Source organism: Macrotis lagotis, chromosome 1 (assembly GCF_037893015.1).
Source record: "Macrotis lagotis isolate mMagLag1 chromosome 1, bilby.v1.9.chrom.fasta, whole genome shotgun sequence".
NCBI lineage: Eukaryota > Metazoa > Chordata > Mammalia > Peramelemorphia > Peramelidae > Macrotis > Macrotis lagotis.
Window position 1 is genome coordinate 562,077,368 of NC_133658.1, and position 12,730 is coordinate 562,090,097.

The 12,730-nt window shown below is 36.0% G+C and overlaps 1 protein-coding gene across 23 annotated transcripts in view; it reads left to right on the forward strand.

Annotated features, from left to right (window-relative positions):
- The window catches only part of PLCXD2 (phosphatidylinositol specific phospholipase C X domain containing 2), a 96,636-nt gene that overhangs the window by 48,114 nt on the left and 35,792 nt on the right, over window positions 1-12,730 (forward strand). The window lies entirely within an intron of this gene.

Below are 12,730 nucleotides of genomic sequence, written 5' to 3' on the forward strand. Positions count from 1 at the left end.
CACTGTCGTTATTATTTCAAACCTTTTCATTCCTTCTCAAGTCTCTCATAGTTCATAACAAAAATCTAAAAAGTCTGCATTCTCAATTAAGGACCTCACTTCATATTTCTAATGGGGGAAAATGAAGCTATTTGCATAGTGCTTCCTCTTCTCTCCTTTTCGACTCACATAATACAAAACCTTTCTGCTAGGCACTCTGCCTTTACTTCTCTCCCTTAATGTAGTTGGCCCTTATCCTTGCCAAAACACTCCAATACCTGATTCTTACCCTCTTACTCTCTAGTTATCATCCCATCTCTCTCTCTCTCTCTTTCTCTCTCTCTCTCCTTTGTGGTTAAACTCCTAGAGAAAACTATGTAGAATAGATGCTTTCTGACTTCGTCATTCAACTGAAACAACTCAGTTCCAAGTCAATAAAGATCTCTTAGTTGCCAAATTTAATGACCTTTTCCCAATACTCTTCATTTCTGACCTCTGCAACCTTTGGCATTATTGATTGCTCTTGTGTCCAAGGCTGCATAGAATTCCCCATCTCTCCAAGATACTTAAACTACTCTCCTCGTTGTCCTGTATGATAGTTTCATCTTAATCTCCTTTGGTGGATCTTCATCCAGGTCATACTACTAATCGTGGGTATCCCCCCCTCAGAACCCTGTCCCAGTCTCTCTTCTCTTCTAAACTATTTCACTTGATCTCATCACCTGCCATGGATTCAGTCATCACCTCTATGCTGATAGTTCTCAAATTACTTATCCAGCTTTAACTTCTTTATTAAGTTTCTAATTGAACTAGATATCCCATAGACATCTTAAACTCAATATGTCCAAAATGAATTCATCATTGTTTCCCCAAAATCTTCCCCTCTAGTGTTGAACAACACTATCTTCCCCATTTGCCCAAGCTCCCATCCTTGCTTTCTTCTTCTTCCTCCTCACTCACCCCAAAACTTCCTGATTTTATTTTCATAGCATTTTTTTTCACATATTTCCTCTCTGCTCTGATATTCCTACTATCCAAGTGCAGGTCATCATCACTTCATGTCTAGGCTATTGCAATAACCTGCTGGTTGTTTTACCACTTAGGATAGAGTGCTGGACCTGGAATCAGGAAGACCCATCTTTCTAAGTTCAAATCTGACCTCAAACATTTATTAGCTGCCTGACCCTGGACAAGTCATTAACCCTATTTACTTCAGTTCCTCATCTATAAAATGACCTGGAGCAGGAAATAGCAAACCACTCCAGAACTTTACCAAAACAAAAACAAACCAAAAAAAAAAACAAACCCAAATGGGGTCAAGAAGAGTCAGAAAACAGCTGAACAACAACAACAATAATAAATGATCTCCCTGTACTAGTCTCTGTTCACTTTAGTCTATCCTTTCATCAGCAGCCAAAATGATCTTCCTAAAGTTTAAGATTATCTATGTTGTCCCAGTCTTCTGAAACCATATAATGACATTGCCCTCCTTTCAGTTCTTTGCACAAACCATTTTATCTCCATATTCCAGGCTCTTCAATGTCTTGTCACCATATTTAGAATTCTCTTTCTTACCTCAGCTTCCTGGTTTCTATGTCTTTCTTCAAGTCCCAGCTAAAATTCCTCTACATGAAATCTTTCTTCATCTCCTTTAATTCTAATATATTCCCCTCTATTGATTATCTCCTATAAATATATGTGTGTATATATATATATACATATATATTGCTTATAGCTTGTTTGTATATAGTTATTTGTATATTATCTCCTCTATTTGATTGAAAGCTCCTTTAGAACAGGGGCTACATAGAATTTTTGCTTTTCTTTGTATTCTCAGCACTTTACGCAGTTGGTGCTTAATAAATGCTTATTGACTAAAAGACTATTACAAACACTATTAGTGAATATAAGTATCCTTGACAGATTCTCCGTAATAAGAGAATCATCTGTTCTAGTACCAGGACCCATAAAAGCGGGGAAAAGATATAGATAAGAAGTTGAATTGCCTTCTCCCCACCCTCAACTTTTTTGACATTATTTCCTCTACTACTTTTTTGATTTTGTTCTCAGCTGATTCTAGCCTATATCCTTCTTTCTTCCTCAATTTATTTCTCTAAAATCTTTCCTCTTTTTGATCTTTGCTTCTTACAAAATTAAGAGTTTTGTTATAAGGTAGTCTGGTGCCATTCTTTTTAATGCTGTATCCTACATGTCATATACAAGATGAAAAAGAAGAAATGTACATGATTACTTTGTTATATATTTAGAAGGAATGGTAAGTTGTATATGATGGATTTATAGTATTGTGTGTAATAGTCTTTTTATTATACTATGTAGTGGAAATGCTTATTTTGTTCCATAAATTAAAATTCCCTCTAATTAAAAAAATGAACAAAGACAAAAAAGACTTAGGGTAGCAGCCACTGGTTAAGAACTGGGTATATAAAATTAGCTGATTGATTGACACTAGGAAATTCAGACAGAACTCAGCATTGTATAAGAGAAAAGAAACAGGATTAACTTTGGAATATAAGACATGAAGGTTATCCTTCATTAAGTGACAGTGTTTTCAAATGGAAGGTTAAAAGACAAAGCAAGTTCAATAAATGGAATAACTTATATATCTATTACATTTTGCTATAAAATTCATCTATGAATGTTATCTCATTGGACCTTCACAACAATCCTATGTGATAACTTATGCAAATATTATTATCACTGTTTAGAGTTTAAGAAATGAACGTTCAGGTTCCCAGAAGTTTCAGCTCTACCACATGCTAGTTATGTAACATTGAGCAGAAAACTGAACTCCTTGAACTTCACTGACCTTAATTATAAGAGGGAGTTGAATTAGATTTTCTCTAAGGTCTTGAATGACTCCAAAAATTTTGAGTCAAAGTAGTGTGCCAAAGGTCACAAATGATGGAGCTGGGACAAGAACCTATTTAGAACCTTTCAAAACCTGGCTGAAGCTACCTTTCCAAGCTTATACATTATTCTCCTTCATATACTCCATGTTCCAACCAAACTGACTTTCTTGCTGTTCCTCATACATGATCCTCAGTCTCCCACCTTCAAGTCTTTACACAGATAACTTACCATGCCTGGAATGACCTTCCTCCTGACTTCCACTTCTTAAAATACTTAGTTTTCTTTAAAGCTCAGTTCTAATGCCACCTCCTACTTCCACTAACTATCTTGTATTTATGAATGCCTAGTTCCCTTAATGACCTTGTATTTATGTTATAACTATTTATGTATATATTGTTTTTGTTGTTGTTGTTCAGTCATTTTAGTCCTGTACAATTCTTCATGATACTTTTTTGGGGTTTTCTTGACAGATACTACAGTGGTTTGTCCTTGCTTTCTCCAGCTCATTTTATACATGCGGAAACTGATGCAAACAGGATTATATGACTTCCTCGGGGTCACACAGCTAGGAAATGTCTGAGACTGGATTTGAACTCAGGCTAATGAGTCTTCCTGACTATCCACTATAACTCTTGTGTAGGGATAGTGCCCCTTTGTGTAGAAAGTTAGATACTATACAGATAGAATCTAAACTCTCTTGAAAGTCACTGTTTCATTTTTGATCTTGTATCTTGAACATCTAGAATGTTTCCTTTCACAGAGTAAGGGATTGATGGATGTGTGCTGATTGGTTGCCTGCTCATAGATGACCATTCATTAACTAGAAAATTCTGCCCAAGTATAAAGTTCATTCATTAACTTTAATTGTGACCACTTCACTCTTAACCTTTCCTCCTAAGACCACAGAAGCAATAAATGCCATTCATATTTCCCAAAGTGATTTGAGCATGAACTACTTTGAAACTTGAAATTTGTTTATTTTCTTTTTAATTTATCTTTATTTCATTAAATATTTTCCAATTACATGTAAAAAAATTTTGACATTCATTTTTTGAAATTTTGAGTTCCAAATTCTTTTTTTCCTTCATCTTGCACATTTTGAGAAAGCAAGTAATTTGATTTTTCAATTATACATGTGAAGTCATGCAAAACATATTTCCACATTGAGGCTTGAAATTTATTAATATAACCTATACATTTTCATTTGGGTTATATTATATCATAAAATACTGCCACTCTCCCCTGCTTTAATCCCTTCCCCTGTACAAAGGAGGTCAGGAAAATTCTGGAGAAAGTAAAGTAAATTCATATTTAATATTTGAAAGATACAATTATCATTTGCACTGAATTTTTCTCAAAGAGATCCATAATCTTAGCATAGGGAAGATGAAGGTTCCATGTAAGAGTTTGGAAAAACTTCTTGACAGGGGGCGACTAGGTGGTGTAGTAGACAAAGCACCAGCCCTGGAGTCAGGAGTACCTGGGTTCAAATCTGGTTTCAGATACTTAATAATTACCTAGCTGTGTGGCCTTGGGCAAGTCACTTAACCCTGTTTGCCTTGCAAAAAAAACTTAAAAAAAAACTTCTTGACAAACTAAAGCATATTTGCCCGTAGCACTGTTATCTGATAAGCTCTATACCACACAAAGTAGGAAGCAAAGGTCTTACCAACTTCTTTCTATTCAAAATTCTCTTTCCTCAAATACTTGTTTTATCCTTATTTAATAAATGTTTATTGTATATTGGGCAGTGTTACTGAATTCCAGGTTCTCTAGATCAAGCCAACCCAGCCCAGATGCCAAAAGCCTTAATCATCTAAAGTGACCTCATTTAATTGACTTAGTAAATGGGATAATAAAGAAAACAAGGCTTTCTAACTTCTCTTACCTATACTTAAACCTTTATAACTTAATCAATCAAAACACAAGAGACATTCCTAAGATATTATTATGCACAGCATATAATAGATGTGTAAGAAATGTCTTTTTTTCATTCATTCACAAAGGGGGATGGTAGAGAGGACTTTTACTTAAATATAACAGTCAGGCTTCTGACATATGCCAGATAGTTTCAAGATTAAAATCAAAATACTATAACTTTGAAAGCTTATTTGAGATAGTACTGACAGACTAAATAAAGACCTGAAAGGGACAAGGACTCTTAAAGGAATAAAGAATTTAGATAAAGCTAGGGCTGGAGATGGAGAAAAATAAGCAAAATGTTGTTTGCTTCTTACATGAGTTTGTGTATGGAGATTGAAAAAAAGTCCTCCAGATTCATAATCCTTATAATGGGTATAGGGTTAGGAAAGGTGAAGAAATTGCCAATAACAGAAATGGGTATCATAGAAAAATCTCATAGTTTTAGATTTCTTAAAGTTAGAAGCTAAGACAAGGCAAGGTTGTAAGGGTTGGGGAATTGTAAGCAAGGATAACTGTTTATCAATACTTACAGATGACTGATTCTATATAGAGGTAACTTGAAAAATCTGTGTATTGGGGAAAAACAAAGACTAATCTAGTGTACAATCCAAAACATTTCCTGCACTGTGAAGGAAGGAGGGGAAGAGTTTCACTCTAGTCTACAAAATAAGAGGTAGAAAGATGAACCTCATGTGAAATTCAGAGAATTTTTTCATGAATTTGTGAGAGTGAAAAAAGATTCAAAGGAATGTACATTATGGCTTTCATATTGCAACTGAAAAGATTTCTAAAAGGAAGCTAGACTTTAAATAAAAGAAGCAATGTTTCCAGAGAACAATTATTTAAATCCCACCTCTATCTTCTCAACAGAGGAAAGGGAGGAATTTAGAGAACTAGGTGTTTGAAGAAGTTGAAGTAAAGAAGACTATGAGTTAAGTTCTGAAATGATTTAAGAGGAATATTTAAACAAGAAGTCCTTAGGTTACAGCAGCAAAGAATTAGAAGGAAGTTCACACAAGCAAGATCATTTTAAAAATAAAAATTTTTTTTGAAAATTTTTAAAAATTCACAGGTGACTAGGTGGTGCAGTGGCCTTGGAGTCAAGAGTACCTGAGTTCAAATACAGCCTCAGACACTTAATAATTGCCTAGCTGTGTGGCCTTGGGCAAGCCACTTAACCCCATTTGCCTTGCAAAAAAAAATGGAGGAGATTTAAGACAGGATGACTGAAAAGAAAGGTGAACTGGGCTGGGTGGGGAATGGAATGTGATGAGGATCTACACCAGTGTAGTGTGGTAGTTGTGTGAGAGAGGGAAGGGAACTTATATGGGAGAAATTGTTAAGGTAGAAATGATAAGAAAGGCACAAATTGTATATGTGGCGTGAATGAGAGTGAGGAGTCAAAGATGAAGACTACATTTAGAACCTAAGTAATTGGGAGGATGGTGGTACCTTGAACAGAAACAGGAAAGTTCAGGAGAGGGGGATGGTTTGAGGGATAAATATGAATTCTATTTTAGACAAGTTAAATGTGAGATACCTACAGGCCATCTAGTTTGAGATGTCCAGAGTGATTCAAGTAGAAAAGCCACAGTAGACCCTGAAAATTGTCTTAAGATGGCCAAAGCAAATTATAGGCAAGACTTGAAAAGGCTTAGTAGAACATGTGACCTGATCAGGATGGTGTGCCCAGGAGAAAAAATTAATTAAAGGAGATTTGTGTGAATCAGCAATCAGGCAGCCACTTAGCAATTGGAACCGTCTCCACTCAGCTCCCAGGGAGTGATTTTACTAACCTGTTGTTCAGACAGGACCTGATCCTCCCCCTCATTCTGTTAACAGTCTTTATCTCTTTTCATAAGAGTTGGAATGATAATATAAATGTGGTCCAACCTGAACTAACCAATACCTGTAAACCAAGACAGAAAGTATCCAGCTAGCTTAGATATGATAAATGCTTAATCAATGTTTACTGCACTTGAGAAAAAGTGAGAGTGGGTCATGCTTTCAACTAAACACAATACAAGAAAAGAATCTGAAATGAAACTGAATTGAGATGACTGTAAAAGCTTTGTCCTGTGTTAACATTTACATATAGACATAGATATAGATATAGATATATAGTTTATAATCTTAATATTTAAGGCAGATATAGAAAGACAGATTATAATCTTAATATTTTAGGAAATATTAGAACCCTAGACATGGAAGAGATTTTAGCCTCTTTAGTTCAACCCCCATTATTTTTCAGATAAGATAATTGAGACATAAAAAGATAAAGTGACTTTCCCTTTAAAAATTCATAATCTCAATCAGTGGCTAAACTGAGAGTTTCTATTACAATTTATTTGGAAGCAATGTGGCATAATGCCATACTTGACATCAGAAAAGACCAGGGCTCCAAAACCACCTCTGACACTTAGTAGAACTCTGTTGTTCAAGTCATTTAGTCTCCCTGAGCCTCAGTTTCCCCATCTTTAAAATGTGGATAAATAATACCTGTAAGTGCTTGCTTTTTAGACTTTTGCAAATTAAATAAAAGTAATTCATGTTGTTATGCTTTACAGATCCTTAAAAAACCAAACAAATGCCATTTATCATTATACCAATTTCCACACAGTTTGGACTTTTTTTGGTACCATATAGAGATGGCTAAACTTGAGTTATGGTGAAGTAAATATATGAGAGAAATAAAATTCAGAGTGTTAAATTCAATCTCTGAAGATATTAGAAGCACTTGGAAGTCTCTTGAAGACAGAATATTGGGGTGATTATTTTGGAGGGGAGTAAGACTAATTGGACAGCTAGAGTGAGTGGCCTAGAATAAAGAAGATTCATCTTTCTGAGTTCAGATTTGAACTCAGATACTGTGTGGCCCTGAATAAATCACTTATCTCTATTTGCCTCAGTTTCTTATCTTTAAAATGAACTGGAGAAAGAAATGGCAAACCACTTCAGTATCTTTGCCAAGAAAATTTGAAGAGTCAGATATGACTTGAAGAGGGGTCTTTAAGAGTAAGATATGACCGAAAAGCAGCTGAACAACAAAGACTTGATTTCATCACACCAGGGTCAGGTACTTTGCATCTTGGGGTACTGTTTCCTGAACTACTTTTAAGGAAAACTGGGTAGCTGGAAACATGTAGGCCACCAGCCAGAAAGAAGTGGTTCCTTCCTGGAGTAAAATAACACATGAGTGCATATGAGAAGAAAATGTGGGTTGAGGCTGGAGGGAAGGTTTTGTCCTAGATGGAGGGAAGTTTCTGACATCTCATATTTCAGAGAAAATATTTCTTTCATGTATTCTTGGATGACAGAGATTCAATATTCTCATAAAAAAGGAAAAAAAATTAGAGAACTGTTGAAACTACTGATATTAATAGTAACATTGCATTGATTATAAATTCTTAGGCTTAGATGTCTGTCTGTCTGTCCATTTCTGTGAGTGCATTTCATGGCTGGTGATTATCTAACACTGTGGGGAACTAATTTTATGCTCCAATTTACCCTAGAAAATGTTTAAAGATGCTAAACAGGACAATTTAAGCATTTCCCCTTTTATACCAAGGACAAATTTAACCAATCAATAATGACTGATTTAAAGCAACAGAGGCTTACAAAGCACAACCACTTACAATCTATTTAATATTTGAAAACTTGGTTGGATTGTCCAGCCTTTAAGTCAGGGATCAGCCCTTACTTAAGCTTACCTCTGGAGATTACTTCCTTGGTCTGGGACTGGAGAGGGATGAGAAGAGCAGTTTTCCTTCCCACCCCCAGTGCTTCTCTGTGAATGATTAAGCTCATCACCCTTCATCTCCTGCATCCTGTTCATTTTACACAGTGTATCACGTGCTGTCCCTGAGCGTTCCAAACAGGTCCCGAGAGTCTCCTTGTGTCACATTTCAGTGCATGACTAGACACTTAGACAAAGTGTGGAAGGTCATCGACAGTTCTCTCTCCAGGGAGGGGTACGGGCACAGCTCCAAGAGAAAATACCAGAGGAGACTTCCTCTGCTCTCTGTGCTGGGCCAGTGTGTGTTCCCTGATGCCCAGGGAAGGACTGTCTTCAATAATAAATGCTGGTTGAATTGAGTTGAACAGAATATTACCTCCAGTATTGTATAGCTGTACTATTAATAAAATCCACAAAGGAGAAGTGAGACCCAGTTGCTCATGGAAAGTTTAATGTATTAATAATGTATCTCTGGGTGAGGAAGTGTAACAATTTCCCATTATCCTGTTAACCTCAACCCCTTCTCTGGAGTGACCCCCCCCTCCATCCCCATCCCTGCCATAATTGTGCTCTGGACCTTTCCTCTTTCCCTTCTGCAATTAAGTATGCCATTCACCTGGGATCTGTGACAGATATTTCTCTTCAATGTTTTTAATTAGAATTTTGAGGTTGATTTGTTTCTCCATCTCCTTTCTATTTCTTCTACCCTTGCAGTATGGGTAGTTACTCCCAGCCTCCTGCTTCCCTAGTTAGTCTCTGTTATTAAGAATACTATATATATAATTCACCTTTTTCTCTATTGTGATCCCATGTAATATAAGTCTATCCTTCCCAAATCTTTATCTTCCTTTGCTATGCCTTCAGGAAACACTTCTCTATTGTTTCCAAACTCCCCTTCTTCCTTAAACACACCCAACTTTGCATTAAAAACAATCCATCCTCTATACTATTCCCCAAAACCAATTGTTTTCTCTTTCTAGGGTCCCATATTCCCAGCATCCAAAACATTAAGCAGGCTTCGTTATTCTGTTGTTGCCCCCTGCAAGAGATAGTGTCCATTTTGTTTTTTGCTTTGTGAGAACTAAGCAAAAGATGGCCTTAGAGTTAGGAAGACTTGGGTCTGAATTCTGCTTCTAGCACATACTGACAGGCTGCATGGTCCTGGGCAAATCACTTAACCCCTCAATGGCCCAGGCAACTCTGAGACTATAAATTACAGAGAAAGAACTGATCTGCATTAGCAAAAGAAATTTCTTGCCGGAATGCTCCTTTGAGCATGTTTTTTTTTTTAAATAGCCAATGCTTAGTTATCAATAAGTATTTTATTGTGCCTTGATTAGTTACCACTTTCAGATCTTCGATATTCCAGTTCTATAATTATAGTCAGTCAGCACTTCTCTTCCTTCGACTTTCTTACCATCTGATTATATTATCTTATCTAAAGTTTTGTTGATATTAACAACTTCATCTTCCTCACTGATTACACCTTTGAACTGATATCTTAAATGACTTTTCTCTACCCATGTCATTATCACCAATAATGTCTTTAATATTCATGTATGAAGTACTCTGGTTCCTTCTAATATCTTGGACTTACATTTAATCACCTCTTTAACTCCCATAGCCTCCATCTTCCTTGACCCCTCTCCTGCTTTAGCCACCTCAGACTTCAATATTAACCCAAATTGTTACCCCTTCAATTTCTTGGAATCTGAAATTCCCCTTTGATCTTAGTCTTCTATTCTTCCACTTCTCCTATTTCCTCTCTTCCCTCCAATTTATTCTTACCCTTCATAATGGCATAATAAAAGTCCCTTTTAAGAACCATTCTCTCTGCTTTACCTTCATTCCTTTGCCTTTACAACTAGTAAAAATAGTCTGCTAACAACAAGACTGTTCAATTTGAACCACTTGACTTCTTGCTTTTATTTTTTTCATTCTCTGCCATCCCTAAGCCTGAATTGATTCCATTTTACTCATTTGTATTTCTACTTCCAAGCTCCAGAGCACTTTTGCAAAAACTCACTTATCCATGCTGAGCTATTCCACCTTAGGTGAACCCTTATTGGCAAATGACAATTCTTTTATTCATTTCTGATTTATTCTCACAGATTGATTGCTATGAACCTTTTCTCTCAGGTCCTTCAATTCTAAGCTGACAGCCTGGAACTTTAATAGGGACAGTGACATCATGTAGATTAAACTCTTCACCTTTACCTCTTCTGTATCTTCATATGTCCTCCTTCCCTTCTCACTTTCACCTTTCCAGTTACAGAGGAGGTGGCCTTCTCCTTGCCAATGTTCACCTTCTATCCTTGACCCCTTAGCCTTCTTTCTCTAGTGTTCCCTATTACCTCTAAAATCAAATATGAAATCCTCTGTTTGGTTTTTAAAGCATGTTATAACCCTACCCTTTCTTATTTTTCTAGTCTTTTTTTATACTTTAATCCCCTCAATATACTCTGTAAGCCAGAGACATTGGCTTCTTTGTGGTTCCTTGCATGACCCTCCATTTCCCAATTGGTGCATTTTCAGAGACTGTACCTCCTATTTGACATCCTCTTACCCCTCATTTATACCTCTTAGCTTCCTTCAAGTCCCAACTAAAAACCTGCTTTCTGCATTGTCTTTCCCAAACCTTTTTTAGTTTTAGTGTCTTATTTCTAAAATTATGTCTAGATTATCATATATTTGTTGATACATCTTATGTTTGCATGTTGTATTCTCTATTAAAATGAGTTCTTTGAGAGCAGGAATTGGGGTCTTTTTGCATTTCTTTGAATTTCCAGTGCTTAACATAGTGCCCACACATAGTTGGCACTTAGTAAATGCTTATTTATTGCCCAGCTGAGAAATTTTATGAGATCTTGTTCTATCTTCAATATAATGACTATAGTTTCTTTCCCCTCTGTCTACAAATATACTCAGCACTCTTTAGCTTAAGAACAAAACAGGAAAAAAGGATAAGCAAAACTACCACTTTCCTTTGACCCAGACATCCCCTCATCGAAGCTGTTGTCCTAGATCTCTTCTTCTTCCCTTCACTATCAAACTTATAGAAAAAATAGACTGTTTCTTTTATTAATTGCCTCATTATCTGCTAACTCTGTAGTCATCTATAGTCTGAATTCTATACCTGTCACTCTCCTCAAATTGCTCTCTCCAAGGTCACCAAATGCCTCTTAATTAACAAATCCAATACTTTTTTTCTCATTCCTCATACTCCTTGACCTCTCTTCAATATTTAACTCAGTTATTGATTTTTTTTTTCTTCTTAAGGCTCACTTCTCTTAGCTTATAAAACATTGCTATCCCTAATTTTCTCCCTCCTCAACTGTTGTACATCAGGTTCTTTTCTGATTTATCTTCTTCCTGCTCCTGAAGGGCACCCAAGGTTTTGTCCTCAGTCCTCTTGTCTTGTCTCTCTACCCTACTTTGTGACTCATTTACTTCTACAACTACCATAACTTTAAACAGATAGGTCCCAAAATTATATCTAAGAATTGAAGCTCTTATCTGAGTCCTTTCCTAAATTTCTAGCTGTTGATTGCTAGACATTGCCATCTAAATGTCCCAAAAATAATTCATGATCTTCCCTCCAAAATTTGTCTCTCCCCTCAATTTTTCTTTTTTCTCTTGATGGTATCACCATCCCAGCAGTTAACCTACATTTGAAATTTCAGTCATCTTTAACTCTTCCCTTTCCCATTGTGGTAAATTGTAGGAGTCACTCAGGCCAATCTAATTGTTCTGGTTCAAAAAAGGAAATAAATAAGACATTTATAAATCATCTTGCATTTGACAAATATAGGTTTATTTAATCATAGAATAGAAAGAATATTCATCAAGGATACAGCATTAATTCAGTTAAATATAGATTTCTTATCTCTGCACTAGAATATTGGTCAAGTCTAAAGACAGAATTTTTGAATTTTTATGGGCTGACTTTGGGAAGATATGACAATGGTTTGAACCTTGGGATTCTGGACCAGTGTTTTCAAAATCTTTTAAGGAAAAGCCAGCCTAGCCTGATAGAGGTCACTCTTACAACAGCTACAATATCTAGTCAATGGCCAAAGTCCTAAGAGTTCTACCTCCATAATAATTCTTTACTCTTACTACCATCATCTTAGATTGAACCATTGCAGTAGTTCTTTTAAAGGTGTCTTTTTTTACAGGCTATTATGGTGCTTTTATTTATTTTTTTTCCAGTGAAGGATC